Source organism: Lissotriton helveticus, chromosome 2_1 (assembly GCF_964261635.1).
Source record: "Lissotriton helveticus chromosome 2_1, aLisHel1.1, whole genome shotgun sequence".
In the NCBI taxonomy this organism is placed as follows: Eukaryota; Metazoa; Chordata; class Amphibia; order Caudata; family Salamandridae; genus Lissotriton; species Lissotriton helveticus.
Genome location: NC_136059.1, coordinates 1,198,833,961 through 1,198,852,946, shown reverse-complemented (window position 1 = coordinate 1,198,852,946; position 18,986 = coordinate 1,198,833,961).

The window sequence follows — 18,986 nt, the reverse complement described above, 5'->3', positions numbered from 1 at the left end:
TAGCAAGCCTAATCCACAATTCTAATATTCAACGTCCTAACTAGAGAGAAGCTAGCCACTGCGGAAGTGAAGGTCGTAGATACGTTAGGGCTAGTCCTAGAGCATTTACTTTAGGTGCTATAGGTTGGGAATGTATTAATGTACTTATTTGTAACTGAAGATACCCAGCAGCTACGAATTCCAGTGACGAAGAGGCATAGCAGTGGAGTCTCTTTTATCCCATCCCCCTTTCCCCCTGTCTACTGGCCGTGGATTTATCATCTGCTTCCAGTGGAGTTTGGGATTGGGAGAATTGTCATCTGCTTCCGTGGAAGACTCAGTTTACAAGGTGGGTGGTACTTGAGATATTCATGGTAACAGACAAACAACCATTGGCCAACAAATGTCTGTGCATAACCCTCCTGATGGGAAACCATGCAGCCCGTTGTTCATCGACAGTGGAGCATCCCTCAACCACATCGAATCATCTGAATAGAAATGGATGAAGCCGAAGCCCAGACTAGAAAGGGCAGACATAAAAGTCTACATGTGGAGGGCCACCAAACCCTAGAATGCCTATGGAAATTCATGAAAAAACTCACATACAAAAACCGCTTGGTAGAAGCCCTCATCTATGTCATGGAAGGAGGAACACATGCGGACAGTCTACTGAACCTACCAACTGCAGAATAGCTCAAGCTTGTTGCCATCCTATATCAGGTGACAAAGCACCACCAATTGTGAAGCAATATTAAGAACTATTCACAAGACTAGGGAAAATGAAAAACTTTGAGGCATGCCTACACATTGAAAAATCCAAGAAACCAGAGGCTCCGCATCACAGAAAAACACAATTTAATCAACAGAAGGCAGTAGAGCAAAAAATACAAGAACTACTGGCAGCTGACATCATCGAAGAGTCCAGCAGTCCCACGCCACCATCATGTCATACTTTGAAGCCCAAACTATGCACAGAACTTAAAGTGGACATCAGCCTAGTGGATCTAGGTGCCATATATTACCCCAACAGAAAAAAGGGATTGAATGTAGGCACCTGGTGGTCAATGCCAGCTGATACCTCACAGACAGGCACTGAAAGGGCATATTCCCAACCTGAAAGGGAGAACCTAGCTGCCTTATGGGCCTGTGAACATTATGATGTGTTTGTACATGAGAAACACTTCACCATAATAACAGAACACCATGCTCTCCTAACAATACTATGGAACCCTAATGCAAAAATTCCCCCACACATTGAGAGATGGGGATCCACCTTCAGAAATATACATACATTCTGAATCCACAAACCTGTAAAGGACAAGAATCCAGCGGAATACAGGTCCCGACACCCACTGCAGATATAGAGGGCCAAGAGATCTATAGCTGAAGAATATGTGCACTTTGTCATTGACTATGCCACCATACCGTCAGTACCCATCCAGGTCATAAGAGAGCACACATGCAAGGACCCCACGCCACAAGAAGTGAAAAAGGCATTAAACAGGAAAGGTGGTGACATCTCGATGACACTTCCCCAGAAGTAGGGCATGAGCTCTCCTTCACAGAGCATAGGCTCATGCTCATAGACAAGTGCCTAGTGCTCCTGACAATCATGTGTCAACAAATGATAGACCTGGCCAATGAGGGGCATTGAGAAATGGTAGCCACTAAAGAGCATAGAGAAACAGAATATGGTTCCCCAGCCTAGAAGCTCTAGTGGAAGACACCGTGAAAACCTGCAACCCATGTTAGACTCACACGCAGAAAGACTCACACGCTCCGACCAAATTCCTTAATGAAAATGCAGAATGTGGCAGCTGATTTCTTCTGCCCACTTAGGTCAGGCAAATAAATAATCATAATCATGGATGAGAACTCATGATTTTAAACAACAATAACCCTATGGTTGATCAGTGCCTAAGTAACCATACCACTTCTAACAAAAAGAGGGAGGGAGAGAAAAGTGGATTCAGTCTCCCCGGGTATAGTACAAAAACAAAGTGGAATCCACTTAGGCAGTTTGAGTTGGTCCCTATAGTGGTGGGGAACACTCAGTGTTGTTTAAATATCCCTCACACACCAACAGGCCCCTTGGTGTCATGCTTCATCATCGGGGTCTTCGCACCCCTCTACGGGATGCGGCGTGCTACGACCGATGACTACGTGGTAGCACTTTCAAATGGACTATGTGTGAATGTGTGTGGGGTAAGAGGACGTATGTGAGTGGTGAGTTTAAAGTGAGTGAGAATTAAAAAATACCTGGCTCGTGGGTGGAAAAATAAAGTTTTATTAAGCCCCCAGCTGGTATTATTAAAAAGGGTGCAAAGTGAGGTTGTGAGTGTATAGTTAAGTACAACAACCTCGTTTGTGCGTCTACCTGGACATGTTTCGGAGTTCAAAGCCTCCTTCTTCAGGACAGGAATTGCACAAAGACCCACCTTACTCACATGTGTATATGTATCAAAGTGTATTATACAAAAATTAAGGAAAAAAGTGAACTATAGGTGTAATGTACCTAGTTATTAGATCATTCGCGTAGTCTTTCTTCTCCAAATCGGCGTGTAGTGAAGACCTAGAGGGAGAAAAACACATTTTAATTCTTTTTCTCACTATTTATTGCTATTATCCTCCAGGTAGTGGTGACCTTAAGGAAAAAGTGGGGGGTTGCTATGTATCACATATAGATCATGTGTTCAATATCCATGCAACCTTTAAAAAATGTCACAGACTAGACAAGGACACACATAAAACATATAGTGCACACATGTTGGTAACATGTTCATTCCTACTGCTGGTGCAGGAGAGATAAAGAGAAAGTTCTTACTCAATATACAAGGATATATTGCCTCATGAGCCTTTTACGTTTTGGAGGGTTCCATCAGGCATAATAGGATGATCTGAAATAATGAGAAGGACTCATTACAATCCATACTGTACCAGGAAGACTCTATTGTTCACCACCTATACGTGGTTTCTCAGGTAACTAACTCACGGTTACTTGGAAGAAATTCGACCTCCTCCCCTCAACGCGGCTCCGATGATACTGCCCCTGAGAGTCGGCGGGTCTTTTAAGGACCTCGTAATTGGTAAGATACCGGTAATTGGTAGCGTAATTGAGCCCATATTTGGTTTGGTCGGAAAGCACCAGTGTCCGGTATTGCGCGATTGTAAAGACGCTATCGTTTCGTGCATGCGCAGTACTTCGTGTCTTCGAAGGCACTGATTTCCTTATGATCATGCGCGGTGATGGTGCTAGCTCGTATGTGTTTTTTACGCATGTGTAGAACCACTAGCGCTTTCATAATCTATTGAGTCAATAATATTACGACGGTTACAGGCTTTGATATATGGCGTGGCTTCAAAGGAAGTTAACGCTCCGTTCATTGCATTCACAGAGGTGCGCTTGATATGTACAGACATTCCAATAATAATAGTTAAAAGGTGTGCATGCGCGAAATCGGCCCTCATCAGACAGATACTATTGCGCATGAGCAGTGACTCAGGACATTGGGGCAGGCAGTTTTTTGGGAAAGGTTCCACCAAATGGCCTCTATTTATAATCATAGTCAATGTCTGTTGAAAATAAGGTTATTTCAGTGTCATCAGATAGAAAACTCTGTTAAGTTGGCCATGAGTATCATCGTAGTTGTCCCCACGGAATATCATCATTCAGGCCTACAGTGTGGGTACCCAAGCGGAATACCCATCTCTGCTCTTTCTCAAAAAGGCCTGTCTCAGTAGGTAACTGTTCGATAACAGTCCATAGGAGATCGTTTACGCAATGTTGCTCGGTGAGAAAATGGGTGGCCATCTTAGTTGTGGATTTTTTACATCTGACATTGCTTTTATGCTCGTTCATCCTGGTTTTAACCGCCCTGGTGGTCATGCCCACATATTCCAGGCCGCAAGGGCATGTGATCAGGTAAACAACGTTTCTGCTATTGCAGTTGGTGAAGGCTCTTTGTTCCCATTTGCTCCCATTTCGGAATGTGAGATTGTGACTTTTCCTCGTTAGGTGGCAGCTACCACAGTTCCCACAGGGATAATGTCCTTGCAACCCCTGTAGCCTAGTTTGTTGATTTGGTGTCGTTTTAGGTCTAGTGTGGACCAGGACATCTTTCAAATTTCTCCCACGTCTGTGGGCAAAAAGAGGTTTCTCTAGATCCAGTGTGCCACTGGTTAGGATCCTCCAGTGTTTGTTGATCATTTTCGATACCTGGTTTGAATGTGAGCTGTACGTAGTAACACATACTAGTCGCTCTTGGCTACTCTCTGAGGGTACCTTATCCTCCAGGAGGGCATCGCGGTTGTTGTTCCGTGCCCTTTTCATTGCCGAGTTAATCACTCTGCCAGGGTAATGTCTCCGTTTAAGTTTGCTTTTCAGGTCCAGGGCCTGAGCTTTGTACTCATCAATGTCACTGCAGTTACGTCGTAGACATAAGAACTGGCCATAGGGTAGGTTCTCTCTCAGGTGGCGGGGATGAAAGCTATCAAATCGTAGCAGGCAGGTTCTGGCTGTTGGCTTGAAATGCGTTTCTGTTTTCAACGAACCAGCCTCGTGATATATATATTGAGGTCCAGGAAAACCATGGAGCTGTTAGACATGGTATGGGTGAACTTGAGATAAAGGTTCTGATTGTTGAGCCATGTCAAAAAGTCTGTCACTGACTGGCTGTCTCCGTTCCAGATGACCAGTACTTTATCGATATATCGTTTCCATGATTGGATGTTCTCTCTGCAGGGGTTGTCTAGATGAAGAATTTTTGTTGCCTCCAGATGGTGGACATATAGTCTCGCCAGACTTGGCGCAAAAGTACTGCCCATACTTGTGCCATGGCATTGGAGGTATAGAGTGCCTTCAAACTCAAAAAAGTTTCAGGTTAATGCGGTGGATATACATTCCATCACCACACTACGAGGAGTCTTGTACTGCCAGGTGGTTGAGTGTAGCACCTCCTCAATGATGAGGCGAGCCTCGTCATGCGGTAAGCTGGTGTAGAGACTCTCCACATCTAGACTCAGTAGCATCTGAGTGTCTGGATTAAAGGAGATATCCTTCAACAGCTGTTGTACAGTTGGAGATACCTTGCTGCTGAGTCCTGTTGTCAGCGCGCTGCAGACATTCAGCTATAGACTTTGAGAACAGCATTGAGTTCAGTTACTAAGCGCATTCCTTGGCAAGAATCCTTCCTGGAGCCTTTGAGTCTTTTCCTGTACTGTGAAGTAACAGTGCAGTCTAAGGAGAGTCTGTCAGCTGGAAGATCAGCACTAGTTTCATTTTCCTAGTGCTTAATCCTTGTTTGAAAAATGGCATGGCTTAATGCTTTGAACTACCAGTACTAACTTTTGTGCTATTGTTTTTTATTAACTTACTTCAGTACAATAACTCCTCATATACTAATTTCAGAAGGCTTCACTATCTGGCAGTTTCTACGTTCACTTCATCTTTACTATATTGTATGTAGAAACATATATATATATTATACTAACCAACGGTTGTAGAAATCTGCCACCTGCAAAAGAATGAAACAAAGAGTGAATTAGCAAGCCTAATCCACAATTCTAATATTCAACGTCCTAACTAGAGAGAAGCTAGCCACTGCGGAAGTGAAGGTCGTAGATACGTTAGGGCTAGTCCTAGAGCATTTACTTTAGGTGCTATAGGTTGGGAATGTATTAATGTACTGATTTGTAACTGAAGATACCCAGCAGCTACGAATTCCAGTGACGAAGAGGCATAGCAGTGGAGTCTCTCTTTTATCCCATCCCCCTTTCCCCCTGTCTACTGGCCGTGGATTTATCATCTGCTTCCAGTGGAGTTTGGGATTGGGAGAATTGTCATCTGCTTCCGTGGAAGACTCAGTTTACAAGGTGGGTGGTACTTGAGATATTCATGGTAACAGACAAACAACCATTGGCCAACAAATGTCTGTGCATAACCCTCCTGATGGGAAACCATGCAGCCCGTTGTTCATCGACAGTGGAGCATCCCTCAACCACATCGAATCATCTGAATAGAAATGGATGAAGCCGAAGCCCAGACTAGAAAGGGCAGACATAAAAGTCTACATGTGGAGGGCCACCAAACCCTAGAATGCCTATGGAAATTCATGAAAAAACTCACATACAAAAACCGCTTGGTAGAAGCCCTCATCTATGTCATGGAAGGAGGAACACATGCGGACAGTCTACTGAACCTACCAACTGCAGAATAGCTCAAGCTTGTTGCCATCCTATATCAGGTGACAAAGCACCACCAATTGTGAAGCAATATTAAGAACTATTCACAAGACTAGGGAAAATGAAAAACTTTGAGGCATGCCTACACATTGAAAAATCCAAGAAACCAGAGGCTCCGCATCACAGAAAAACACAATTTAATCAACAGAAGGCAGTAGAGCAAAAAATACAAGAACTACTGGCAGCTGACATCATCGAAGAGTCCAGCAGTCCCACGCCACCATCATGTCATACTTTGAAGCCCAAACTATGCACAGAACTTAAAGTGGACATCAGCCTAGTGGATCTAGGTGCCATATATTACCCCAACAGAAAAAAGGGATTGAATGTAGGCACCTGGTGGTCAATGCCAGCTGATACCTCACAGACAGACACTGAAAGGGCATATTCCCAACCTGAAAGGGAGAACCTAGCTGCCTTATGGGCCTGTGAACATTATGATGTGTTTGTACATGAGAAACACTTCACCATAATAACAGAACACCATGCTCTCCTAACAATACTATGGAACCCTAATGCAAAAATTCCCCCACACATTGAGAGATGGGGATCCACCTTCAGAAATATACATACATTCTGAATCCACAAACCTGTAAAGGACAAGAATCCAGCGGAATACAGGTCCCGACACCCACTGCAGATATAGAGGGCCAAGAGATCTATAGCTGAAGAATATGTGCACTTTGTCATTGACTATGCCACCATACCGTCAGTACCCATCCAGGTCATAAGAGAGCACACATGCAAGGACCCCACGCCACAAGAAGTGAAAAAGGCATTAAACAGGAAAGGTGGTGACATCTCGATGACACTTCCCCAGAAGTAGGGCATGAGCTCTCCTTCACAGAGCATAGGCTCATGCTCATAGACAAGTGCCTAGTGCTCCTGACAATCATGTGTCAACAAATGATAGACCTGGCCAATGAGGGGCATTGAGAAATGGTAGCCACTAAAGAGCATAGAGAAACAGAATATGGTTCCCCAGCCTAGAAGCTCTAGTGGAAGACACCGTGAAAACCTGCAACCCATGTTAGACTCACACGCAGAAAGACTCACACGCTCCGACCAAATTCCTTAATGAAAATGCAGAATGTGGCAGCTGATTTCTTCTGCCCACTTAGGTCAGGCAAATAAATAATCATAATCATGGATGAGAACTCATGATTTTAAACAACAATAACCCTATGGTTGATCAGTGCCTAAGTAACCATACCACTTCTAACAAAAAGAGGGAGGGAGAGAAAAGTGGATTCAGTCTCCCCGGGTATAGTACAAAAACAAAGTGGAATCCACTTAGGCAGTTTGAGTTGGTCCCTATAGTGGTGGGGAACACTCAGTGTTGTTTAAATACCCCTCACACGCCAACAGGCCCCTTGGTGTCATGCTTCATCATCGGGGTCTTCGCACCCCTCTACGGGATGCGGCGTGCTACGACCGACGACTACGTGGTAGCACTTTCAAATGGACTATGTGTGAATGTGTGTGGGGTAAGAGGACGTATGTGAGTGGTGAGTTTAAAGTGAGTGAGAATTAAAAAATACCTGGCTCGTGGGTGGAAAAATAAAGTTTTATTAAGCCCCCAGCTGGTATTATTAAAAAGGGTGCAAAGTGAGGTTGTGAGTGTATAGTTAAGTACAACAACCTCGTTTGTGCGTCTACCTGGACATGTTTCGGAGTTCAAAGCCTCCTTCTTCAGGACAGGAATTGCACAAAGACCCACCTTACTCACATGTGTATATGTATCAAAGTGTATTATACAAAAATTAAGGAAAAAAGTGAACTATAGGTGTAATGTACCTAGTTATTAGATCATTCGCGTAGTCTTTCTTCTCCAAATCGGCGTGTAGTGAAGACCTAGAGGGAGAAAAACACATTTTAATTCTTTTTCTCACTATTTATTGCTATTATCCTCCAGGTAGTGGTGACCTTAAGGAAAAAGTGGGGGGTTGCTATGTATCACATATAGATCATGTGTTCAATATCCATGCAACCTTTAAAAAATGTCACAGACTAGACAAGGACACACATAAAACATATAGTGCACACATGTTGGTAACATGTTCATTCCTACTGCTGGTGCAGGAGAGATAAAGAGAAAGTTCTTACTCAATATACAAGGATATATTGCCTCATGAGCCTTTTACGTTTTGGAGGGTTCCATCAGGCATAATAGGATGATCTGAAATAATGAGAAGGACTCATTACAATCCATACTGTACCAGGAAGACTCTATTGTTCACCACCTATACGTGGTTTCTCAGGTAACTAACTCACGGTTACTTGGAAGAAATTCGACCTCCTCCCCTCAACGCGGCTCCGATGATACTGCCCCTGAGAGTCGGCGGGTCTTTTAAGGACCTCGTAATTGGTAAGATACCGGTAATTGGTAGCGTAATTGAGCCCATATTTGGTTTGGTCGGAAAGCACCAGTGTCCGGTATTGCGCGATTGTAAAGACGCTATCGTTTCGTGCATGCGCAGTACTTCGTGTCTTCGAAGGCACTGATTTCCTTATGATCATGCGCGGTGATGGTGCTAGCTCGTATGTGGTTTTTACGCATGTGTAGAACCACAAGCGCTTTCATAATCTATTGAGTCAATAATATTACGACGGTTACAGGCTTTGATATATGGCGTGGCTTCAAAGGAAGTTAACGCTCCGTTCATTGCATTCACAGAGGTGCGCTTGATATGTACAGACATTCCAATAATAATAGTTAAAAGGTGTGCATGCGCGAAATCGGGCCTCATCAGACAGATACTATTGCGCATGAGCAGTGACTCAGGACATTGGGGCAGGCAGTTTTTTGGGAAAGGTTCCACCAAATGGCCTCTATTTATAATCATAGTCAATGTCTGTTGAAAATAATGTTATTTCAGTGTCATCAGATAGAAAACTCTGTTAAGTTGGCCATGAGTATCATCGTAGTTGTCCCCACAGAATATCATCATTCAGGCCTACAGTGTGGGTACCCAAGCGGAATACCCATCTCTGCTCTTTCTCAAAAAGGCCTGTCTCAGTAGGTAGCTGTTCGATAACAGTCCATAGGAGATCGTTTACGCAATGTTGCTCGGTGAGAAAATGGGTGGCCATCTTAGTTGTGTATTTTTTACATCTGACATTGCTTTTATGCTCGTTCATCCTGGTTTTAACCGCCCTGGTGGTCATGCCCACATATTCCAGGCCGCAAGGGCATGTGATCAGGTAAACAACGTTTCTGCTATTGCAGTTGGTGAAGGCTCTTTGTTCCCATTTGCTCCCATTTCGGAATGTGAGATTGTGACTTTTCCTCGTTAGGTGGCAGCTACCACAGTTCCCACAGGGATAATGTCCTTGCAACCCCTGTAGCCTAGTTTGTTGATTTGGTGTCGTTTTAGGTCTAGTGTGGACCAGGACATCTTTCAAATTTCTCCCACGTCTGTGGGCAAAAAGAGGTTTCCCTAGATCCAGTGTGCCACTGGTTAGGATCCTCCAGTGTTTGTTGATCATTTTCGATACCTGGTTTGAATGTGAGCTGTACGTAGTGACACATACTAGTCGCTCTTGGCTACTCTCTGAGGGTACCTTATGCTCCAGGAGGGCATCGCGGTTGTTGTTCCGTGCCCTTTTCATTGCCGAGTTAATCACTCTGCCAGGGTAATGTCTCTGTTTAAGTTTGCTTTTCAGGTCCAGGGCCTGAGCTTTGTACTCATCAATGTCACTGCAGTTACGTCGTAGACATAAGAACTGGCCATAGGGTAGGTTCTCTCTCAGGTGGCGGGGATGAAAGCTATCAAATCGTAGCAGGCAGGTTCTGGCTGTTGGCTTGAAATGCGTTTCTGTTTTCAACGAACCTGCCTCGTGATATATATATTGAGGTCCAGGAAAACCATGGAGCTGTTAGACATGGTATGGGTGAACTTGAGATAAAGGTTCTGATTGTTGAGCCATGTCAAAAACTCTGTCACTGACTGGCTGTCTCCGTTCCAGATGACCAGTACGTTATCGATATATCGTTTCCATGATTGGATGTTCTCTCTGCAGGGGTTGTCTAGATGAAGAATTTTTGTTGCCTCCAGATGGTGGACATATAGTCTCGCCAGACTTGATGCAAAAGTACTGCCCATACTTGTGCCATGGCATTGGAGGTATAGAGTGCCTTCAAACTCAAAAAAGTTTCAGGTTAATGCGGTGGATATACATTCCATCACCACACTACGAGGAGTCTTGTACTGCCAGGTGGTTGAGTGTAGCACCTCCTCAACGATGAGGCGAGTCTCGTCATGCGGTAAGCTGGTGTAGAGACTCTCCACATCTAGACTAAGTAGCATCTGAGTGTCTGGATTAAAGGAGATATCCTTCAACAGCTGTAGTGTGATGTATTCCTATAGGTTCTGGATCGATCCCCCTATTCCTGACCCTATTCTGGTTAACAAACTAAAAAGTTAACTAGCAGCCATCCCATGAGGCAGAAAACCCCCATGATGCAGGAACCGTTATCTGATAAAGCCACACTACGGCACAGGAACGTGTTATCTGATTAGGTCATAACGCTTGCCATCTAATTAGACAAGCGATATTCCTCCAGCCCCTGATAAGGCATACGGAGTTCTCAAAACAAATCAAACCTATGACAGACCTGGGAAAAACCCTGCGGCCATTGTTTTGATTTCACCGAGAACTTCAGCAAAAGAATGTGCTAACGACCTGGTCGTATGACATCCTTATTGACGTATCTATGTCCATCCTTACATCAATCTCGGCACCTTAAAGGTATAAATATTACCGATATTGCCCTATGCAAACACACGCGGTGGTGACGAGATCGGAGCAGCCAGACTTGCCGAAGCCCAGAGCAGAGCAGACCCCGCTGGCGCAGCCCCGCCTTCTTGACGCGCTGAGGACGAGCAGCTGCTTTTTTCTCCTGCCGAGAAATCCAGCTCCGGCGCTTCCGGGTAGCTCTCGCAGGCAGCCTGGAATATCGAGACCAGAGACGAGAGATACCATCCCTCATTCATCCTAGATTCCAGGTACAGAACTGAATAACCCCTTGCAGAGAATTCTTTAGTCAGTCACTTGGCAAAACAAACTTAACTTAAACTGTAACTTTCTATTCCCGCCCACGTATTAGGCTTAGGTCAGGTACACGGGGTAGGCGTAGTTAGAAACACCAGTTGAGTACGATTAGTCAAATGTATACGTGTATGTAATATATTTTATTCATTTTAAACCTTCATATGGCTTAGAAACCATATCAATGTTTTTACAGTATTATTTTATACTTCTGCTTTTAATGTATGCACTTTACTTAACTATAAGTATTGCAATAATATCGATCCATTTCTCTTGTATGAGAAAAGAGACTGATCAATAAATAACATCTTTTATTGAACACGCCCGTCTCTTCCTTCCTGATGAGACTAAGAATGCACGTACTGACTGTGTAAAATAAATTGCCTTTTGTTCACACGACTCTCGAGATACACTCTTGATTAGGGGAGAGCAAAGTTGTCATGCTCTATGGTTGTCAGAAACTAAATCCCTTCTTGTCTATCCAGGGAGGTTCAACTCCTCCTTGCCTATTCGAGAAAGTTTCTAGTGAACTCTGAGCTAGCTGGCAAACCCAAAACTTTAAGTCTAATATCGACAGTAGTAGACCTAGTTAACGTCTGGTCTAGGCCTATACTATTGAAGGTATTATTCCAATGCGCAGAGCCTATTGGGATAATAGGAACTACACTACATGGCGCCCAACGCGTTTGGAAAGGCGATAAAACTAACGTAAGACATTTAGAGTAACTCAGTCGTGCTTTCTCACTCAGACCCCTTCGTCCCATAATACTCCAAAGACGTCTGGAGTGGGTAAAAGGTAATATCCGCCAAACCTCGCAGGAAGAAACTCCTATGTATGGTTCTTGGTTTAGTCAACGTTGAAGGATACACGGTTCCAAAATATTGTGCATCTAATCTTTGTTTCCATAAGAAACCTGATCTGCAAACAAAAGAAATACCATTCCTGTCGGTAAAATGGTAGACAGTGATGATGAAAGAGAGGCAGTTAGATTAGCAGCTGAAATAGTAGCAGCTGATACTGCTATACAAGAAGCTGACCAGGATATAATACTCATCCCGGTCATCAAAAGGAAATCTATAACTTTAAAACTTATAGAAAATGGACTGACACCTAGAGGTGGCACAGTCATATTCGTAATTGAGGCACACGAATGTCGGCAGACAGAGGTGTACTATTCATGGATACATTTTCCAGCAGCAAATGCTGTAACAAAGTACTTCCACTATTATAAAACAGAGGAACCTCCTGAAGAGTATACTCCTTTCGAGGAGGTGGAAGTACCACTTAAATTTCAAGAGCATCTGCTCTTATTTAATGGCGCCCTAAAACACAATAATCACATCACCAGGCTCGGTCCCTTAGGTAGACCAGGAGCAACGTGGCCGGTCCTAGCCGGATACACACCACATCCAGACATCGAAAGAATGCCTGCACCAGAGCTTTTAACACAGCTAAAACAATTAATAAAAGTACATAGACAATTAGTCCAATATGTGATGCGGACTTCAACAATTCAACCAGCAATTAAAATTCCACAGCTGACCCCTCACCAGGGGAACACAAATAAAATTACACCACAGAACATACAATCCTGCCTAGGTAAAGTACCAGCTAAACGGGAACAAATACCATTCTGGTTAGCACAAAAAATCACCCAAATAGAGGCGGTGTTTCCAGACACCACCCCGTTAGAAAAACACAGGATTCTGACTATCTGTCTTCCAATGGGAATCGCACCACACGTGGAGGACTGTGACACTTGGGGTACAGTCTTTGCTTCCATCTACACAAAAACGCACGGTGTTCCATCCATTTCGGTAATACCAGATGTGCTAAAACAAATTCAAGACGAATACGGTCCAGAACCCGCTTTAACTCTTGGTATGAAATTACTAAAACACTTCAAGCAGGTCTCGGCTATATTATTAGCCAACATAAAGGGAGAAGCAGCAAACGTGGCGATCCGCCAGAGGTTAAAGGAGACAGATATAGCAGACCAACCAGCTGAGATTGCCAGAAACATAGAAAAATCCTATGAGGAACTAGGTAGAGATAGTTTAGGTGGAATACCAGTAAAACCACAACTGATTGAAAGTCCTGAAAAAATATTTTTTAATAATAATTCAACATCACAAAAAAAGAGCTGGGATGGAAATAAACAATCCAATCCTAAAGAAAAGAAATTCCAGTCCAGAGGAAGGTCTCCTAGGCGAAGAGAAAAATCTCCGAACCAAAGACACAGGTTACCCCAGAGTGACCCCTCTGGGAAAAGATATAACCTTAGAAATAGGGATAATATAAAAAAGCCTGATAGATATCAAGACATTGATACACGTCCCTCTCAATCTTTTCAGACTTCCTCGCAGAAATCGGAAAAAAGAGGACAATCAGAACAAAGAGAAGAGCACGCCAAGTCCAAAGACAAGGAACCTGCTCATCAAAAAACAAACTACAATTTCCAAAAAAGAAGGTAGCCAGTATCAAGGTAGTTAACAATGCCGAGAATACTGAGGACACAACTGAAAAACGGAGAATGGGCTCAGACAATGCTAGACAGCGAAGCAGAAGTGAGCATAGCTCGCAAAGTCCTTATGAATCATCTGGAGACAGTGGACACGAATGAATATCTTCAAGTGGAAACTGCAGACACCAGAGTTAGCAAACCTCACAAAATATATGAAATAACATTACGTATAGAGGGGGATAAGACTAGAAAAATAAGGGGACTATTTTGGGATAATCTCTCCAAGGGCTATGACATCCTTCTAGCTGAAAAAGACTGGCCACCAGAGTTTGTCAGGGAGTGCCCTCATGGCGAAGAAATAATTATGCCTGCCTTCTCAAATCATATCCCAATTCATAAAAACATACACTTGCTAGAAAGTGGGCAGTAGCTCTAGCTCCTGCTTTATATAAAAATCACGTAGGATGGGATGAGGACTCTCCTCCTCACAAAATCCAGTTAAAATCACAACCTACTGCACAAAGGCAGTACCCAATTAAGCAAGAAGCTAAAAAACAGGTAAAAGAAATCCTAGATCAATTAGAATACCAGGGGGTGATTGAAACTTGCACCTCACAAATGAACAACCCTTTGTTTCCGGTCTCCAAACCAGACAATTCATATCGTCTAGTTTTGGATTACCGACACCTTAACTCATGTTGCAAAACTTTTGCAGTGCAAAACTCGCATAGTGCTGCACTAATGAATAACATAGTGCGCAAAAAATACAAAACAACATTAGACATCTCTAATGGATTCTTTTGTCAAAACATAGCACCAGAGAGCAGATATTGGTCTGCGTTCTCAATAAATGGCACTCAAAAACAATTCTGTCGGTTAGCCCAGGGGTACAATAAGAGCCCAGGAGTATTCTCAGCGAGAGTAACAGAATTATTACAAACATATTGTAGTGTAGCTCCTATTTTCCCAATAGGCTCTGCGCATTGGAATAGTACCTACAGCAGTAAAGGCCTAGACCAGACGTTAACTAGGTCTACTACTGTCGATACTAGACTTAATTTTTGGGTTTGCCAGCGTAGCTCAGAGTTCGCTAGAAACTTTCTCGAATGTTCAAGGAGGAATTAACTTCCCTGATTAGACAAGAAGGGATTTAGTTTCTGACAACCATAGAACATGACAACTTTGCTCTCCCCTAATCAAGAGTCAATCTCAAGAGTCGTGTGAGCACAAGGCAATTATTTTACTCAGTCAGTACGTGCATTCTTAGTCTCATCAGATTGTAGAGAAAAGGAAGAGACGGGCGTGTTCAATAAAAAGGTGTTATTTATTGATCAGTCTCTTTTCTCATACATGAGAAATGGATCGATATTATTGCAATACTTATAGTTAAGTAAAGTGCATACATTAAAAGCAATAGTATAAAATAATACTGTAAAAACATTGATATGGTTTCTGAGCCATATGATGTTTAAAATGATTAAAATATATTTACATACACATATACATTTGACTAAACGTACTCAACTGGTGTTTCTAAATACGCCTACCCCGTGTACCTGACCTAAGTCTAATGCGTGGGCGGGAATAGAAAGTTACAGTTTAAGTTAAGTTTGTTTTTGCCAAGTGAATAACTAAAGAATTCTCTGTGAGGGGTTATTCAGTTCTGTACCTGGAAGTTAGGATGAATGAGGAATGGTATCTCTTTCTCTGCTCTCGATATTCCAGGCTGCCCGCGAGGGCTGCCCAGAAACGCCGGTGCTGGGTCTCTCGGCTTGAGATAGCAGCGCGTCTCTCAGCGCGTCAGGAAGGCGGGGCTGCTGCCAGCGGGGTCTGCTTCTGCTCTCGGCTTCGGCAAGTAGGGCTGCTCCGTCTTGTCACCACGCGTGTGTTTGCATAGGGCAAGATCGGCAATATTTATACCTTAAAGGTGCCGAGATTGACGTAAGGATGGACATAGATACGTCAATAAAGATGTCATACGACTTGCTCGTTAGCACATTCTTTACTAAAGTTCTCTGTGAAATCAAAACAATGGCCGCACGGATTTTCCAGGTTGTCATAGGTTTGATTTGTTATGAGAACGTCGTATGCCTTATCAGGGGCTGGAGGAATGTCGCTTGTCTAATTAGATCTCAAGCGTTATGACCTAATCAGATAACACGTTCCTGTGCCGTAGTGTGACTGCGTCAGATAACGGTATCTGCATCATGGGGGCTGTTCTTGCCTCATGGGCTGACTGTTAGTTAACTTGATAGTTAGTTTAACCAGAATAGGGTCAGGAATAGGGGGATCGATTCAGAACCTATAGGAATACATGACACCCACTCCACGCTAACTATGGACATATTTACTAATCTATGCATAGTATAACATAGTACAACATACTATAGAGTATAGTGTATACCTTACCACCCCAAAATACATAAATGCATTTTGAAATTTTCAAATATACTGAAAAATTGCAGTCATATATATTGTATGCACTTAAGCTATGAATTAAATGCAAAAGTAAACACGCATTTGTATGCATTATTGCTAATTTGGTATTTGAAAAATACACATGAAATGGCTCTTAATATAGCTATACAGAAAGGAAGTTTGAGACCATCTCATCACATAATAAAATATTTGTGAACATCCCAGCGGGCAACTAAAGTTTTATAAAGTATCTAAAAATAGAAATCTTAGTTCTCTAGGAATAGTTTCTTACTTTAAGCAGAAGATAAGTGTCCCGAAAAATTTGTGAAAAATAATTTGGGGCTGCTAAAAAATTGTTGTCCGTGAACTGGTGGGAAGAATTGTTCATGTGACTTTATTTTTAAAGTTGAAGGCCGAATTCAGGGAACGCCGTGTGCGAGCTTACTCAAAAGTCTCTATTTCTGTTCTGGAGAGAACATCATATCATTCAGGCTTTCGAAAAAACTGTCAACAGCTTCATGGGAAAGTTCCACTAAGTCGGAAATAGGGGTAACCATGCATTCGTGCGCATGATTGTCTGCATTGACATTCTGATTCGCATTGCTGACAGAAGGTCGTACCTGTTCGATGCTGCTTTCATCTTGAACTTCACTACTCTTCAATCGCAGTGGTGAAGATTCCAGGAATGCCGTCATCAGGATTGGCAGCCTTTGAGGGCAGCACAAAGCGTGAACCTTGGTAGGAACCAACAGTGTATCTGCATCCACTGGCGCATCCGATTGTAGCGTCAGACAGGTGTCTAACACGCATTCTTCTCCGCATAGCAGACACCTTAGTACAGGTAAAACACACCTTTGCCACATTGGTCGAAATGATAGAAACCAAGTCATGTTTAGGTCTCTAAGCCGGGAGAGTCCCAGGATTTTTGATATCCGGTCCCGGTATCCAATGGCTAGGATCGTATCTTCCATTGTCGCGAGAGTTTGATCTGTGACATGGGTTGCCATAACGAAAAATAAGGACTAAGAATAGGATTCCTGCAATTAGTCCCAGGATCAGGGGAAGTCCGCCAAAAATCGAATGGACGAAATCTGGAAAAATACCCAGTATGGCTTTGAATGGTGTTAATGCCATCGAAAATACTGTCTTAAATACCCCTGAGATCCCATTGGTATCAGAAATATTTAAGATTTCGCTCAGGATTTCCGCGAAATGTACGGGGGAATTAGTTGATAATAATGTATGTATCTCTGCAGTCGTCCTGCGACTTGTAGATCATACGTTTCTTTTGATGACGTGAGCCTTGTAGGCGTCTGAAGAAGCACTGTTTTCATTCTGCTTAAAGTATCTATTCGAATAGAAGTAATTTTCAAACTGGGCCATGCCCTTGCCTCCCTGTCTGGAAAGGAGCTGGGGAATAAAGAACGTCCACAGCACTTGACCTTCGCCGTCGTAGTGACTAGATAAGGAGTCCCGGGCATAAGACTACAACATCTGCGGTCTACAATAAGAATGTAACTCCCATTATAGAGTCTTTGAAAGAATGGTTCTATTTCAGTTGCAGGTGCGCCTTGCTGGTGACATGAAAGGTTGTATGAATTCCCTTCACAGGCTCCGTGCAAACTAATACCGTTACACAGAAGCGTGCCGCTTAGTGACATAGCACAATTGTTGCCACTAAGAAACACTTTCTGTCCTTTATTACTGACACATGCATGTGAATAGGGCAGGTTCCAAGTTGTTTTAAGGTACCCCTTTCCCAATTTCTCGTACATGCCAGCCTGTATATATTTTTGGCAGTATTGAAACCTGAAGGTTGAGATTGGAATATTTATGATTCCGTGGATTATCCATTCACTGACAGGTCGTTCTGACATTGTCATTGGTAATCTTTCTAGTTTTTCAATGCTCAAGATTGTATAATCAGCACCCTTTTGCGCCATACCGATTTGTCTATCAGTAAGGTTAAAGATTTGGAATAGTGACGTTGTGTTGATTAAACGCCAAGGCACATAGCCTGAACGCAGATTTTGTAACGTCCAGCCAAGCTGTACAATGGAACGCAATTGTGACTGACCATGTTGTAATAACAGTAAGTCTTGCGATAATATATCGATTGCTGAAGACACAATGCTGTCCAATGAAAAAATTCTGGAGGACAGAGTCATTAACCCATTGTCCACTACAGATAGTGATTTTTCCAAATTAATACGGTCAATTTCCCGTATTCTTTCTGCTGTCTCAATTTGAGTAACCTTCCAGGCCTCATTGTATGCTGCATATACAGAGGCTGCTATGAAACGCTTTTGACGCTGTTTGCGTGGTCCCATTATGAAATCACGCAAGTCAGCACCATCAGTAAGTAAAGTTAGGTGTTGCTTAATTTCAGGCAGTGTGGAAGTTTGTAGCCACTGAAGGCATAATTTGCCCACACTGTAGGTTGTTATTATCCCTGGGTGATGTCTTTGGGGATATCTAGGGTCTGGCCTGGTCATTTTGAAACCCTGTGTTTTGTTCAGGAATCTATCTTGACAGTTATTTGTATCTGTGGGCCAGATCAACCATTGTTTCCAATCAGGATGTGTTCTGTTTTGGTTTAATATATGGTTTACGTCTATCTCTTCATCTGTATCAGAGCTATTGCTAAACATTGTTGGCTTTGGAATAGACGGTTTATTTAAATCTTTGATTTTGGCTAAGCCAAGACAGGTGGTTTGTTGAACAGTGTCATTTAAAAATATCATTTGTTCTGGGATCATGCAGGCTCTAAACAAAGCTTCTATACCCTGTACTTGCCATTCTTTTGTACCCCAAACACTTTTCAAATCAACA